This window comes from Mya arenaria, chromosome 2 (assembly GCF_026914265.1).
Source record: "Mya arenaria isolate MELC-2E11 chromosome 2, ASM2691426v1".
Classification (NCBI taxonomy): Eukaryota; Metazoa; Mollusca; class Bivalvia; order Myida; family Myidae; genus Mya; species Mya arenaria.
The window spans coordinates 22,705,380-22,722,582 of record NC_069123.1 but is presented as its reverse complement, the minus strand read 5'-3'; the positions used below and the strand labels follow the sequence as shown (position 1 = coordinate 22,722,582).

The 17,203-nt window shown below is 35.6% G+C and overlaps 8 non-coding genes across 8 annotated transcripts; 6 read left to right on the top strand and 2 right to left on the bottom strand.

Moving 5' to 3' along the window:
• Positions 1-1,598: 1,598 nt before the first annotated feature.
• Trnat-agu (transfer RNA threonine (anticodon AGU)) lies at positions 1,599-1,671 on the top strand. Its single transcript has one exon. It is a non-coding gene; the product is annotated as a tRNA-Thr (tRNA).
• Positions 1,672-2,744: 1,073 nt separating this feature from the next.
• Trnas-aga (transfer RNA serine (anticodon AGA)) lies at positions 2,745-2,816 on the top strand. Its single transcript has one exon. It is a non-coding gene; the product is annotated as a tRNA-Ser (tRNA).
• Positions 2,817-12,102: 9,286 nt separating this feature from the next.
• On the top strand, positions 12,103-12,175 carry Trnat-agu (transfer RNA threonine (anticodon AGU)). The gene has a single exon. It is a non-coding gene; the product is annotated as a tRNA-Thr (tRNA).
• Positions 12,176-14,197: 2,022 nt separating this feature from the next.
• Positions 14,198-14,270, top strand: Trnat-agu (transfer RNA threonine (anticodon AGU)). Its single transcript has one exon. It is a non-coding gene; the product is annotated as a tRNA-Thr (tRNA).
• A 926-nt stretch (positions 14,271-15,196) lies between these two features.
• On the bottom strand, positions 15,197-15,305 carry Trnal-caa (transfer RNA leucine (anticodon CAA)). The gene is made up of 2 exons: positions 15,268-15,305; positions 15,197-15,242 (listed from the first exon to the last, which is right to left on the bottom strand). It is a non-coding gene; the product is annotated as a tRNA-Leu (tRNA).
• Positions 15,306-15,430: 125 nt separating this feature from the next.
• Trnat-agu (transfer RNA threonine (anticodon AGU)) lies at positions 15,431-15,503 on the top strand. Its single transcript has one exon. It is a non-coding gene; the product is annotated as a tRNA-Thr (tRNA).
• A 667-nt stretch (positions 15,504-16,170) lies between these two features.
• Trnal-uaa (transfer RNA leucine (anticodon UAA)) lies at positions 16,171-16,279 on the bottom strand. The gene is made up of 2 exons: positions 16,242-16,279; positions 16,171-16,216 (listed from the first exon to the last, which is right to left on the bottom strand). It is a non-coding gene; the product is annotated as a tRNA-Leu (tRNA).
• A 155-nt stretch (positions 16,280-16,434) lies between these two features.
• Positions 16,435-16,507, top strand: Trnat-agu (transfer RNA threonine (anticodon AGU)). Its single transcript has one exon. It is a non-coding gene; the product is annotated as a tRNA-Thr (tRNA).
• Positions 16,508-17,203: the final 696 nt, after the last annotated feature.

Below are 17,203 nucleotides of genomic sequence, written 5' to 3'. Positions count from 1 at the left end.
CGGTTTCAAAGTAATTTCACGTTTAAACGTCGCTTGCCGTCTTGTATACATTTGATTCAGATATACAAACTATCAGTATGGTTTTAGTATCTACCTCGAAACATTTGCTATGTTGTTTGGATCTGTATTATAAATGTATGCTAATTTCTTACATGTACATATACATGTACATACTGTCCGTAAAAAGTCATTGACTGTGGTTGATTCCCGGCTGTAGTAGTTGTACAAGTCTGCCCTTGAACTATTCAACGGTATAACACAACTTTAAGATTACATAGAAATGTGTTTTCAATGTGATAGTGTTTACATTTTATTTAAGTAATTAAAATATCGATGTTAAAGTAGCAACTCATGGTATCGATGAAAAATGTCGAAAAGGAGCCAAAACCAAGAGAGAGGTTGCGAAGCATTTCTTGTAAGTGAACGTGTACATCTTGGTTTTTCTTGCACAACGTCATCAAAGTATGTGTACTTTGTACACATTAAGTATCCCGCATACGGCATAAGATCAGCGATCATTCAAGTATACGTTTAAGGTGAAAAAAAAATACAAATTACATTTGAATTTAAAATTCAATTAAGACATGCACGTGTAGCTACACATTCATGAACACGTACGTACGTGTAGCTACACATACATGTACACGCACACGTCGTATGGCTATGAATAGAGGTACACGCACGTGTACCTACACATTCAGATACACGCACGCGTACGTATAGCAAGCACATGTCGCTTAGCTACACATACGGGTACAAACACACATTATTTAGTTACACATACGCACGTTTTGCTCTACCGTGATCCAGGCACACGCAAACGTAGGTATTATTACTCATACATGTACAAACACACGTCGTTTAGCTTCACATACAGGTACGTCGTACGGGGGTGCTACAGGACCCAATAGTTTGATGCCTGCACATCGAAATTGGAATAGCTTACGCCCCTGAGAATTTTATTATTACCCAACCTACAATGTCTTGAGGCTTTGTGGAAATGAATTTAATCCACTCTTTTTCATTATTTTATTGAGTATCTTTCTTATTTGAAAAGATATCACCAAGAACCCTCAATACATTGTTGAGTGTGTGGTATGGGGCATTTTGACACGAAAACAAAGTTATAATGTCGATAGATTTTTCCGAAAAATGAACCAAAATCTGATAAAATCTTCTTTCGTAAAATTTGATCAACTCCGTACTGCCCCCAAACATGTCACAAACAATGTAAAAGTTACTCCCGAAAAAGATAGTTCCTCAAAACTAAATAAAACAAACTTTTGAAATGTTTTAACTCGTGGCCTTCCCCACCCAATTTTGCACTGTGGGAGACAGTGGAAGACCCTTAAGTTAAAAGAATTTGTATATTCTATGATGGTATACAAATGACTAAATGCAATTTGTATTGTGAATTTGTAATAAATAAGAGAACTGAATGGGTGGGTGCGTTTGACTGTCTCTTTTTCAAAATCGGAATTATTAAAAGACAGTTCAACAGTCTCTGCAACACGAAATCACCTACCTCAGCAATCGTTTACAATCTAGTATGCTACAACGTATAGTATATGAGCTCAATTTCACCTAAGAGGCGCAGCGGCTCCATAGCTCAGTGGCTAGAGCGCCTGTCTAGTAAACAGGAGGTCGTGGGTTCGATCCCCACTGGAGCCTTTTATAAGTTTTTTTTTCTCTTTTTTTTAATTACCGTGTTATTTTATAAGCTGTCAAACACTTATTTGATCTCCAATGAAAATGGATTATATACCAATGAAAATATTACGGACAGAGTAAAACGGTATTGCAAAAAGGTTTATCAAGAATAATGAGAAATGAACATGCTCCACCACATCTCGACCATTTGAAACACTTAAACTATCATTGACAACAAAGGCTAGAGCTCCTCTTTACTTTTTTAAACAAAATAAAAACAATTCAAACTCATGAGTAATTTTCTTTTCCCTTTTTGCTGGCTGACTGACTTAGAAGCAACAGTGTTTTTTTTTCAGACTGCAAATCTTACATTGACGGAAAGGATGACCCAGGATTAGGGGCACTGATTACGAACAGTCTCAAGTCCAAGTCTAGACTCAGAAAAGCACATTTTAGTAAAGTACTACCGATCATCTTTATTCCATTCGAAAGCAACTTCTTTTTACTGTAAAATGTTTAAAGAACGTGACATTCTGTTGGCGCTAAGAAAGGTTTCCACTTAAAATGAGATTCACACACATACAATTTAACCAGAAAGCAGCAACTGTTCATTATGCTACAAATGAACTAAAAAAATCTATAAACACTGAAAATCGGTTGCAAAATGGTTTTTAACTTTTCTAACACAATATTATTAACATGTTTCTTTAGTGCAAACAAAATAGAAATGAATCGAACAAGCCGTTATAAATTTCAGAAAATATGTATCCAAACCATGATATCGTTCGTAAGCAAAAACACAATCAATATGGAAACAAACATACTCTTTAAACACCGGATACGATAGAACATGTTGCATATATAACGCTGACAAAAAAACGTGTGTCATGAGTGGGATTCAAACCCATGCCCAAATACGTGGACCAGAAAACTCGTTGTGAAAGTAAGACGGGCATTGAGTCTGGCGCCTTAGACTAGTCGGCCATGATTTTACAGCTGTCGGACCGCGAAGCTTAGCTAGCCTTCATTATACATATATTGTCGAGATAACTGGTATAGCCAAGAATAAGAAAGATAACGTGTACATAGAACATGGCTCCATAGCTCAGTGGCTAGAGCGCCTGTCTAGAAAACAGGAGGTCGTGGATTCGTTCCCACTGGAGCCTTTTTAAATTAGTTTTGAGCTTAAGGTTCGATGTTTAAATTTCTATTTTGAATACAACATTCGTAAAACTATGACGATTTTCTCCTACTAACGGCCGGACAAAGGTGCATGGTTACATCTATCATAACTTACACAACGGGGAATTACTAACAAACATTTCAAGAAAAAAAAGCAACACCAATTCACTTTGTTCATCTTAAAACATTGCGTATGATAGAAAAAGGCTGCAAAGATTACGCTGACTAAAGTGTGTGTGTCAGAAGTGGGATTCGATACACGCCCACATACGTGGACCAGAACACTCGTTATGAAGGTGAGACAGACCTTGAGTCTGGCGCCTTAGACCACGGTTACTCTTAATACCGAATAATACCGGATAATACCGAATAATACCGGATAATACCAAATAACTACCGAATAATACATTTATTTTGCAAATAAAACTTATATTAGTATAAATTTAGGTGAAATATATATAAATAGTTTAATTATTTAGTAAAAAACCCTGTTTTGAGCATATAGGCCTATTGTTCAAAATGTCTGTTTCAAATGTTTTTGAGTGTTCTCCCTTTAGATTTATAAGAGTGTTTCCATTTGTTCAGTCCATCAAGAAGTCTTTAGATTCAAAGTGTTTATTTTAAGTTGTGTATCAAGTTATATAAAATAATTGTGAAAGAAAAATAAAAACATATTGAAGTCATATGTAAAAGGTTTCGTTTGAATATAAGCATGTAACAACATTGCAAAATAAACTACTAAGAAGTTGTTTAAGGTATTAGCACGTATGAAATGATTATGTAGTGAAGTAAATGATTATGACAATATCTAAAAATAAATTTAGAAAGGAATTATATTCTGGAATTGTTCTATTTATTTGCGCATTTTTAGAAACACTGTTCATGAGAATCTTCGATGACAGGTTGGTTGTCATATCAGAGATTGTTCATAGAAAAGGGGTCTCCATTAAAGCATTTAGCATACGACATACATGTAAAAATATAAATTAAATTGAAATGATGACTTGTTTTTAAAGGATATGATATAATGAGCGTCGAAATGACCCGTAAAAAGCAAAATGTTTCATTTCATTGGTAAGCTTCTTGTTTACATATCATTTGAAACTCACGAGTTTGAGTGTAAATGTAAATATGATTTCATGGGGTTACGTACTCAGATTGCGTATAGCAGTGCGCGTGGAACGCATGGGACGTAAGCAACATATGAAACGTGGAACAGCTCAAATTCAGACACGAACTAAAATCATATTGTACAAAAAATATCATCCACAAATATAAGCCATATGTTTAAACATTATGTCCATTGATTAACACTGTCTATTATTGATTAACAGTTTAACCACCAATGAAGAATAGTCAGATTTGTGTCATTGAAGGGTTAAAAAGTGACGAATGCAATCCATAGAGATAATTAATTTGGCTAATTTATACCATTATGAAACTGTGTCCTTTAGTTCGAAGAAATATTACGAAGTTTATTTATTTAATGCACAAACTATTTTTTTTCTATTTGACATGTTAACGTCATTCTCGTTCAACGGAGCTATAATGCTACGTGAACAATATGCGTTAATAAAGCATTGTCGAACTTCTGAGGACTTGTACATAATATAAAATTGAATCAGATATTGATACTTTTTTTATCCAATAATTATGCCAGTGACGAATAGTGTTAATATAACATTGTATTTATAATTGAAAATGTTATAAACTCAACACGTGAGACTAATTGAACATTTCCAGGCAAAAAAGAAGAATCCCACCTGGACGGAGGCGAACACGAAATGTCAGCAGTATTGTTCATGTAAAATTTACCCTTTATAAATTATTTGAAAATATTAATGACTTTGTCCATTGCATTTATTTTATGTGTATATGCTATTGCTTTACTAAATGGTAAAATAATTGTGAATAGAACATATATGGTATAAATCGCTATGAATTCTTTAACACGACGATAAAAAGTGTGTGACTTATTGGACCCACTCAATAAACTGTGTATTGACCCCCCCACTAATACCCCTTATCTGATTGTTGAAATATCCTATTTCTGCGCGTTACTGATACCCGGATTAAGAGGAATATTGATGGGCGTGTCTTAGCCAATCGTACTGTTCAAAAGTTCTGCTAACCCCTATTCGTTCATCCAATCAGAGAGCACGCTGTATGACCAGATCAGCTGGAGGCTGGACCATGAAAAGAATGTTTTTAAGTTTAACTACTATCTGTTAGCTTCGGATGGTTCGCTAAGTACCGTCTTCCTGCGCCAGGAACAGTCCTGTGTCCGAAAAGTTGTCCAGAAAAAGGTTGTGTACGTACCTGTGAACCCGCAGCCAGAAAAGGCTAAGGTTGTCGTGGTTCACAGGTACTACACAGCTTCTAAACTTGATAACAAATACAAAAAAGGGTCACTTGGCTTGGGGATAGGGGTCTTCAAAGTTCCTGAGCTGTTGTCGAGTACTTGGGGCAATTCCCAGGTCTTGCCCCACACGGAAAGGCATCTAGTAAGTCTAGTGAGTATGTAAGAAGCGACAAAGAGGTGTTCACAAATATTGATGAAATGACAGATAAGGTCAAGCCCCACCAAATTTACAACCATCTGAAGAACAATTTTGATGAGGTCACTGGTCCGTCAGATCGTAAACAGAGTCAAAAGTAAGAAGTCTAATGGTCACTCAAATAACATGGCGGACCAAATTCTTGAGTTAGAGAACATGGTCTCTGAAGGTCGTTCCTTTATTAAGTCCATCATCAGAAATAGTGGAAAGCCCCCTTCAATCCTCCTCTACACCGATGAGCAGTTGGCAGATATAAAGACTTTCTGCTGTTTAGGTCAAACTGTTCTCGGTGTCGATAAGACATTTATGCTCTGCAAAATGCATGTCACAGTGATGTGTTACAAGCAATTAACAGTCACCAGATCTCTAACAGGAGAACCCCCATCTGCATAGGACCTATGTTCATTCACGATTGCAGTGATTATGAAACATACGCCCATTTTTTCCACCATCTTAGGCTAAAGTTACCAGGTGCCAACTTAGGAAAATTGGTTATTGGGTCAGATGATGAAAGGGCACTGGTAAAGGCAATAACGACAACTTTCCACCCATATACTTTGTACCCGGCATTTAGAACAAAATGCTAAGCAAAAAACGACTGATGTAGGGTTAGGTAGGAACGATAGGAAAAAGATGATGAAAACATCTTTGGTCATGATGGCATAGTGAGTGCAGATGACACAGTTTGCTTTGAGGAGCGCTGTGACGAATTTGCCCAACAATACTCCTCCACATCAGGGCCCTTCTTGGAGTATTTTAGGAAACAGTCAAAAGCAAATTTGCAAACCAAAGTCAACGAACCCTCTAGGAAAGCACCATTATGCCAAAAGTGGATGAACAACAATTGTGAATCCATCAACCATTTGTTGAAGCAAACTGTAAATTGGAAGTCAAAAGGTTTAACCGAATTTGCCCAGTTAGCTCATGATCTAGTAATAGGTCAGTTCAAAGAGGACAAACGTGCCCTGTTAGGAACTGGCGAGTTTCGTCTTGCCCCGTCCCATAGCAAATTCAAGGTTACTAAGACTGAGTGGCTGGCCATGACAGTTACTCAGTGGTCAAATTTGTATAAGAAGTTTAGGTCACATAGGACAAACAAGTCCTTGGTAAACTCTACTGATGGACGTTGTATAATTGTTGAACCCCGCACCAATGGAAAAAAGCCTGGAGCGCGAAAGCGCAAGGTCAACATCAAAACAAGAACATCCAAGAAGGTCAAACACCAGGCCCCCATTGACCCCACTTAGGTCTAAGGTCTTGGTCAAACAACTCTGCTCACAACTTCTTTGTGTCTTTTCGTGTGGGGCTTGGATGAAGCTTGTGTGACGTTACGTCATTAAGCCGTTACGCACGATGTTGCCATTATTTACGGTATCATAACTTGACGTTGGCTTTACTATGCCATGGTAAAAGTATATTGTAAATACCATCATCGCTTTACAATTGAATGTTTTACGATTAATATCGGAATTGATACGCTTATGCAGAGACATAAAATAAAGATATGTATTATATGGCTCTGGCTTAAGCGATAGGAAATGCTGCATACATATATTACACCTAATTTCAAACTGGTACGTGTCTCAATTCGGAGATACTTAAAAATAAAAATGAGCACTTTCTTTTGCAATTGAGTATAATCATATTTATTGAATGTTGAAACAAGGATCGCGGACTTCCATCTTGATAATATGATATTATTATTCATGAACTGATAGCGGTAAAATACAAAGGGAGGCAAATCTTGGATAAAATAAAATGTTGAAAAAAGCAATAAAAACAATAAAAATGTACCTTTTTACGTCATATTTATATATACTTCACCTAAATTTATACTAATATAAGTTTTATTTGCAAAATAAATGTATTATTCGGTAGTTATTTGGTATTATTCGGTATTATCCGGTATTATCCGGTATTATTCGGTATTAAGAGTAACCCCTTAGACCACTCGGCCATCCTGACAACTGCCAGATATACAAACTATGGTTAAAGTATCTACGTCGAAGCATTTGCTATATTGTATCAATCTGTGTTATAAATGTATGCGTAATTACGTACACGTACATGTGCATGATACTGTCTGCAAAAGGGACTGGTATTCGTATTAGAAAGTTGCATCTTCTTATCGTATTTCGTTGTACGTCTGAAAGCTGCACTCACATAGATTGACAGTTTTGCCATTTTTTGAATTTTTGTCTCAGAATCAGCTTATTTATGGCATCAATACCTTCAAATCAGTCGTTTAAGACAACTAGAGCAGATCTCATTCGGTTGTAAAACTGCGCAACAATTCATTTTCCTTAAAGCGTTTGTAACGCTTTTAGCCATAGAATATAAATTTTCGACATAACGGTATGCAATTCTGCGATTTTATCTTTTGTCAGCATTCGTATATCACTGGTTTCCAGACATTTACGAAGAAAATGGCTCTTTCCAATGCAAAAATATACAAAAAGTTGTCAAAACTTCTATCAGTGTCTGTGTTTTTCCACTGGAGTACTTCACAGTAGAGGCGTAAAGTTGATACAAAACCTTTTGTCAGAAGCCACGCCCACATACCTGATCTGAAAGTGAGATAGTCTGGCGCCTTTGACAAGATTTTATCATGCTTAATTAAATAATCAAAGTGCTGAAAGCACTGATGGACTAGGGCTTCATTTAGGGGAATTTTGACAACCATGTTCTAAGCATTGAAAAAATCGGCTCACATCACAAGGGGTCACTGTTTAATGGGCTAGCTTAAACTTTTGACTTAAATTGCTTGCAAGATGCAAAGGAAATTTGAAAAATCTCGTTAAGTGTGTGTAGAGTGAGGGGGGCGGGGTGTGGGGCTAAAACGTTAAATCAGATAAAGTCATAGTTCTTTTGAATTTCTCAAAGTCGTTTAATCAGACTTGTACAAATCAATTTACGTGTTTGGCGTATGTTAGTTAACCAAAGTACACAAACTTCTTTAATTTGATCAAATCTTTTATATCAAAGGTCTGTTATTTGCAGTTTCAGAGAAGATTTTCAATGATGTAATTATATACTATATAGAAAACCTGTCACCTCTTTTTCAGGGGAGCTTTAAACCACAGGGCCATACTTTGAACAATCTTTGTAAAAGACATCTACATTGTACACCTATGTCAGACTGCATGCACAATGCTATTAGGAAGTAGTTTTTATTTAAAAAGTGAAGAATTATTTTCTCCCTCTTAATTAGTGCTTGGTATTCAATTAATATAAAATGTTACCATGATAACTTAGTGCTGTTGATAAATATAAGGCACTGCCTTCTGTCTCATGCTATTCTTATTACTGCTGCAGACTTTTGTACAAAGCAAGTTGAGTAGACTAAGATGAGATGAATATCGTTTATCAAGTATGAAATATTGAAATGTCTTTTAAATACATTGACCATCAAATTTCATAACATGGTGTCAGCAGTTCATCACACTGTTTGTGAGAATGGAATACCAAACATAATCATATTCTTTATTATATACCCATCATCAATCCACATGCAATACATATCACAAAATACTTTAACCCATATTCCGCTCCAGTGCATTACGGCCATATACCACTCTTGTGACGTCACGTCATAACAAGTATGTTGCGCAATATTAAATTGACGTCATTAAACCAATGAGTGCATCCTTAAAATGCAATTTATTATGCAAAGATGTGGCTTCTAAGTGATCTAATCAGTAATGTATATAATAAAGGGATTATTAGTTTGGAAAAATGAGAATTATTTTCTCCGTCTTAATTTGTATGCATTAGATAACTCAATAAATGCAGCAGTTGACCATTCTTGTATTGTCCTCTGTCACTGTCCTGATAGCTCCCTATCTCAATAGTTGCAAAAGGTTGTAGGTTCATGATTCCCTGGTCCAATATGTCATACAGAAAGAAGATGTTAAATGTAGAATCAAGAAGCTTTCTTTTCAGGCACTTCGAATTGAATAGTACTGTAACATTTGGAGTGCCTAGAATTTGTTGGATTCGTAGGCAACATGTATCAGGTGTTGCAGTACATTTGGCAATTACTTTTCACCCGTCATTGTAAATCTAAAAAAGCTTTCATTTTGCAAAAGTAGTTCATATAACTATAATAAGGTTGCTAAATCAGATTTTGAATAATTCTGAAAACTAGATGTGCCTTTAATTGCAGCAATTTGAACTCCAACTCATAATGTCAATTAAGCTGGTTAAGCAATACTGCAGTTCCTTGGTATGGGGATTGCTTTATTTACTTGAATAAACACACATTTCTTGCGTTGGATAGTACAATGTATCTTTGATTTGGATTGTAAAGTATAACTTATATAAATAAATATATACTCTTAACTTTTAATATGTAATTAGACAATTAGTTAATTTTTCAACTGCGCACCAAAACCCTGAACCCGGAATAGTGGGGACCTTTTTTTTCGGTCCAGCCAACCCCAGCTAAATTCCCCGCCCTGCGGAGATAATCTGGTGGTTAAGTCCCCACCAAATGCACCCGCACCCAAGGGACAATAGGTTAAGCCCCATCCACACTGTATTTTCCGGGAAGACCCGGCACTGCGGGGCCTACTGAAAGGTAAAAACATGGCCCATTTCGACGGCTATCCCCGGTATATCCCCGGATGTGGTTTCAATTGACTGGTGCATAATGATCCTTGTGATCCAATCTCATGCCAAGACGATTTCTGTTCTAACATTGCCAGGTTAGTTATTCTTAAGCATAAAAAGCCTTTAGACAGTATTTGAGAAAGACTGTTGTGAGGTTAAATCTTCATTACTTCACTACATTTTGTATTCCACAACATTGGGTGATAATGGAACTTAATTGAATATTTTGATTTTAATTTTGTTCCCTAAACGCCACAAGTCAACTGATTAATACAAATTAATTCAATTCTATCTCCACAATATTCGGCACTGCATTGTTAAATGAAACTCAAAAGTTACACTTGTAAATTATATAACCAAATACCTTTCCCTCAAATATTTCACAAATTTATATTGATATATCAACAACAATGCATCACCATACTGTATCTCTGACTGATTATTGATTTTCATTCTTGGCTAGAAAACAAAAAGTGAGCACAAATCGTCTTCAGAAAAAGAAATTGTAAAGTATGCACCAGTCAATTGTAACCACGCTCCCTCCCCCCGCAGTGAACAGCAGGTACTTTGACTTTCGGTCCAGCAAACAGGAATAGCAAACAGGGATTCATGGGTTCAACCCCCATGGGAGCCTCAAGTATTTTACAACTCTTGTTTAGTTAACATGAGTAGTTGTTTTCTCTTTTCATCGACTGTGGTTGATTCCCGGCTGTAGTAGTGGTACAATTCTGCCCTTGAACTATTCAACGGTATAACACAACTTTCAGATTACATAGAAATGTGTTTTCAATGTGATAGTGTTTACATTTTACTTAAGATATTAAAATATCGATGTTAAAATAGCAACTCATGGTATCGATGAAAAATGTCGAAAAGGAGCCAAAACCAAGAGAGAGGTTGCGAAGCATTTCTTGTAAGTGTACGTGTACATCGTGGTTTTTCTTGCACAACGTCATCAAAGTATGTGTACTTTGTACACATTAAGTATTCCGCATACGGCATAAGATCAGCGATCATTCAAGTATACGTTTAAGATGAAAAAAACAATGCAAATGACATTTGAATCTAAAATTCAATTAAGACATGCACGTGTATCTACACATTCATGAACACGTACGTACGTGTAGCTACACATACATGTACACGCACACGTCGTATGGCTATGAATAGAGGTACACGCACGTGTACCTACACATTCAGATACACGCACGCGTACGTATAGCAAGCACATGTCGCTTAGCTACACATACGGGTACAAACACACATTATTTAGTTACACATACGCACGTTTTGCTCTACCGTGATCCAGGCACACGCAAACGTAGGTATTATTACTCATACATGTACAAACACACGTCGTTTAGCTTCACATACAGGTACGTCGTACGGGGGTGCTACGGACCCAATAGTTTGATGCCTGCACATCGAAATTGGAATAGCTTACGCCCCTGAGAATTTAATATTACCCAATCAACAATGTCTTGAGGCTTTGTGGAAATGAATTTAATCCACTCTTTTTCATTATTTTATTGAGTATCTTTCTTATTTGAAAAGATATCACCAAGAACCCTCAATACATTGTTGAGTGTGTGGTATGGGGCATTTTGACACGAAAACAAAGTTATAATGTCGATAGATTTTTCCGAAAAATGAACCAAAATCTGATAAAATCTTCTTTCGTAAAATTTGATCAACTCCGTACTGCCCCCAAACATGTCACAAACAATGTAAAAGTTACTCCCGAAAAAGATAGTTCCTAAAAACTAAATAAAACATAAACTTTTGAAATGTTTTAATTCGTGACCTTCCCCACCCAATTTTGCACTGTGGGAGACATTGGAAGACCATTAAGTTAAAAGAATTTGTATATTCTATGATGGTATACAAATGACTAAATGCAATTTGTATTGTGAATTTGTAATATATAAGAGAACTGAATTGGTGGGTGCGTTTGACTGTCTCTTTTTCAAAATCGGAATTATTAAAAGACAGTTCAACAGTCTCTGCAACACGTAATCAACTACCTCAGCAATCGTTTACAATCTAGTATGCTACAACGTATAATAAATATATGAGTTCAATTACACCTACGAGGCGCAGCGGCTCCATAGCTCAGTGGCTAGAGCGCCTGTCTAGTAAACAGGAGGTCGTGGGTTCGATCCCCACTGGAGCCTTTTAAAAGTTTTTTTCTCTCTTTTTTAATTACCGTGTTATTAGACTTGGAGGCCGCGTCTATAGGGAAACATGTTTGCAATTGTCAATGGGGAAGTGTATACGGATACATTTTAGTTATGAAAAAAAAATGTGTTAATGATTTCAACTCTCATTCAACTTTACTTAAAATTTGTCGTCAATAACCGTTTTGAAGCGTGTAAAACTTCCAAACGTCATATAACACGAATAAGGCTAATGTTTAAAACAGGAAATTAAAAAAAAAAGTTATTCTCTGTGTTTTTGTATTGACTGTCGCCGGTCGTACAAGTTCGTTATTTTAGAAATTTACTTTCTGTGAAAATGATTTATATACACGCTGTGGTAGTAAATAAGCATGTGAGAATTTACGGGCATATTGTGAATAATAGTTTATATTATGAATTTGATAACAAATATAAGTGCCTTAACACGACATTAATTGACTATTTTAAATTTAAGTGATATTAAATGGAAGTACAAAGCTTAATTCACACGATTTTACTAACAAATATAAGTCGCAACGTCTAATAATGATATTTACACAATTTGAATTTAACTGATATAAAATGAAAGTTCAAAGCGTAATTCACACAATTTAAAATAAACATTAATGAAAAAATAGGCCGAAAAGGATCAGGCCGAAATGATATCTCGGCCGAATCGACCCGACACAAATAATTTTATCGGTGATAATGCAAGGTGCCAGTCTAAATAATTTACGCATGCCGGAGACGACCGAGTAACTACGATCTAGAAGTTTATTAAACCGTCATAGTTCGGCTATGTCCGTGTTTATTCGGAATGTTAACAATTGTTTACTCTTGAATGTGTTTTTGACAATATGACGCTTTTTTCAATCACTAATATACAATGTATATTAAGTGTTAAAACTTATGCATGTTTATCCTTATTCGAATTATGCTGAAAACATATATTCACTCTTAATCCTATTCTGCCGCGTCTTTGATGTCTTGCTGCGAAATTCGTCTTGTTTTATAATCTGTCAAACACTTATTTGATCTCCAATGAAAATGGATTATAGGTTTATCAAGTATAATGAGAAATGAACCTGCTCCACCACATCTCGACCATTTGAAACACTTAAACTATCATTGACAACAAAGGTAATCGCTCCTCTTTACTTTTTTTAAACATAATAAAAACAATTCAAACCCATGAGCAATTTTATTTCCCCTTTTGCTGGCTGACTGTTCCTTTAATAATCATCTTATCAAAGACTAACGTACACAATAAGTGATAGAATAAAAACAGTTTTTTCAGACTGCATATCCTACATTGACAAAAGGATGACCCAGGATTAGGGGCACTGATTACGAACAGCCTCAAGTCCAAGTCTAGACTCAGAAAAGCACATTTATTAAATTACTACCAATCATCTTTATTCCATCCGAAAGCAACTTCTTTTTACTCTAAAATGTTTAAAGAAAGTGACATTCTGTTGGCGTAAAGTGAGGTTTCCACTTAAAATGAGATTCACACACATAAAAACTAAAAATCGGTTGCAAAATGGTTTTTAACTTTTCTTACACAATATTATTAACACGTTTCTTTAGGGCAAACAAAATAGAAATGAATCGAACAAGCCGTTCGTTAAATATTTCAGGAAATATGTATCCAAACCATGATATCGTTCGTAAGCAAAAACACAATCAATATGGAAACAAACATACTCTTTAAACACCGGATACGATAGAACATGTTGCATATATAACGCTGACAAAAAGCGTGTGTCATGAGTGGGATTCAAACCCATGCCCAAATACGTGGACCAAAAAACTCGTTGTGAAGGTAAGACAGACCTTAAGTCTGGGGCCTTAGACCACTCGGCCATCCTGACAATTGCTCGTACTACAAGAGGTCCACAGAGCTTACGTGGCATTCATTATACATATATTATCGAGATAATTTGTAATGCCACGTATACGGATTAGAAAGATAACTAAAGTGACGTACACAAACAATGGCTCAGACATAAAAAGAATGGCTCCATAGCTCAGTGGCTAGAGCGCCTGTCTAGTAAACAGGAGGTCGTGGGTTCGATCCCCACTGGAGCCTTTTTTAATTAATATAGGTTCGATGTTTAAAGTTGTGCTTTAAGTTCAACATTCGTTTCAAAACTAAGAAGATTCAATCTTGCTTACGGACGTGGAAATAGTAACCTTCATCATTAACGAACAACATGGGGAAGTACATGTACTAACACATTTTACAAGAAGAAAGAAACTCCTATTCATTTTATTCATCTTAAACACAGTGTATTTTACATATATTCCTATCAACATGAAAAGCTGTAATTAGGAGATGAGCATTTTTTACGAAAGAATATTTGATTAGATTTCCAATCAAAAAGCATTTACGTTTTCCAGGAAATTTCTTAATACAAAAATAATATGTTTATGAGTCAAATTTATCGGAACTGCCCAATCAACAATGTCTTGGGGCTTTGTGTTGATTGCAACTATTTTAAAAAAGATATATGGATTTTTGTAACCCGGAAATAAGTTTCATCTACTATTTTTCATTATTTTTTTATTTTTCTGAATAACTTTTCTTAGTTGACAAGACATCATCAAGAGCTCTCAAGACATTGTTGAATAGGTAGTCTTGGGCATTTTGACAAAAAAAGTAATAATGTCGATAGACTTTTCCGAAATAGTGTGAATACTTATTTTTATTCAAAATCTGATAAAATCTTTTTTTTGTAACATTTGTATAACTCCTTACTACCAAGAAACATGTCACCAAGAATATATGTTTCACTCCCAAAAAAGATCGTTCCTCAAAACAAAACAAAACATTAACTTTTTAAACATTTTAGTTTTTGACCTTCCCCACCACTTTTGCATTGTGGCCGGCCCTTAACTGACAACATGGGGAATTACTAACACATTGTACAAGAAGAAAGCAACTCCTGTTCATTTTATTTATCTTAAACACAGTGTTTGATAGAACAATTTGCAAATAAATCTGACAAAGGTGTGTGTCAGAAGTGGGATTCGAACCCACGCCCACATACGTGGACCAGAACACTCGTTATGAAGGTGAGACAGACCTTGAGTCTGGCGCCTTAGACCACTCGGCCATCCTGACAACTACGTGTATTTCATTTGATCCGCGGAGCTTATCTAGCCTTCGGTATACATATCTTATCGAGATTTTGTAAAACCACGTATACGGATACGAAAGTTAACAAAAGTGACTTGTACAAAGAATATGGCTCCATAGCTCAGTGGCTAGAGCGCCTGTCTAGTAAACAGGAGGTCGTGGGTTCGATCCCCACTGGAGCCTTTTTGAATTAATATAAGTTCGATGTTTAAAGTTCTGCTTTAAGTTTAACATTCGTTTCAAAACTGAGAGGTTTTAATCCTGCTTACGGACTTACAAATGGTTACATTAATCATTAACGAACAACATGGGGAATTACTAACACATTGTACAAGAAGAAAGCAACTCATTTTATTCATCTTAAACTTAGTGTATGATACACAGACAGACAGACAGACATTTTTTTATTAAGACTTGTACAATGTACATCATCTACATAAACAGAATATATTTTCATATAACATGTCAACGTGTATATACAACATGTAATGGTAAATACGTTTTATTTCGAATAACAAGAGCTTCTGTAATATAGAAAGCTAGTTTAATTAATTCATTGCTATCATTTGATTTCAATAATCGTAGAAATTTGTATACAGAAGGGTGCATGTATTAACAACGTTTTAGATATTTCTTTCTAACATCGGAATAACATGGACATGCATTTAAATGAAATTCTTTTTCAATATCATTAGTATTGCAAGTTAAATAATAACGTTCCTCTCGAGGTATTCGGTTTCTGGCATATCTACCAGTCTGAATTCTCAGAGGAAATACAGATAACCTTAGTCTGGAGAAATACAAGCGTAAATTAGAACAATCTGCAAATATTACGCTGACAAAAAGTGTGTGTCAGAAGTGGGATTCGAACCCACGCCCACATACGTGGACCAGAACACTCGTTATGAAGGTGACACAGACCTTAAGTCTGGCGCCTTAGACCACTGTGCCATCCTGACAATTGCTCGTACTACAAGAGGTCCACAGAGGTTACGTAGCCTTCATTGGCGCCGCACTGAAATATATTATCGAGATAATTTGTAATTCCACGTATACGGATTAGAAAGATAACTAAAGTGACGTACACAAACAATGGCTCAGACATAAAAAGAATGGCTCCATAGCTCAGTGGCTAGAGCGCCTGTCTAGTAAACAGGAGGTCGTGGGTTCGATCCCCACTGGAGCCTTTTTTAATTAATATAGGTTCGATGTTTAAAGTTCTGCTTTAAGTTCAACATTCGTTTCAAAACTAAAAAGATTCAATCTTGCTTACGAACGTGGAAATTGTAACCTTAATCATGAACGAACAAGATGGGGAATTACTAACACATTTTACAAGAAGAAAGAAACTCCTGTTCATTTTATTCATCTTAAACACAGTGTATTTTTCATACATCCCTAGCAACATGAAAAGCTGTAATTAGTTGTTGAGCATTTTTTACGAAAGAATATTTTATCAGATTTCCAATCAAAAAGCGTTTACGTTTTCCCGGAAATGTCTTAATTCAAAAGAATATGTTTATGAGTCAAATTTATCGGAACTGCCCAATCAACAATGTCTTGGGGCTTTGTGTTGATTGCAACTATTTTAAAAAAAGATATATGGATTTTTGTAACCCGGAAATAAATTTCATCTACTATTTTTCAATATTTTTCTGAATAACTTTCTTATTTGACAAGACATCATCAAGAGCTCTCAAGACATTGTTGAATAGGTAGTCTTGGGCATTTTGACAAAAAAAGTAATAATGTCGATAGACTTTTCCGAAATAGTGTAACACTGTTTTTTATCCAAAATCTGATAAAATCTTCTTATGTAAAATTGTTTAACTCCTTACTATCAAGAAACATGACACCAAGAATATATGTTTCACTCCCAAAAA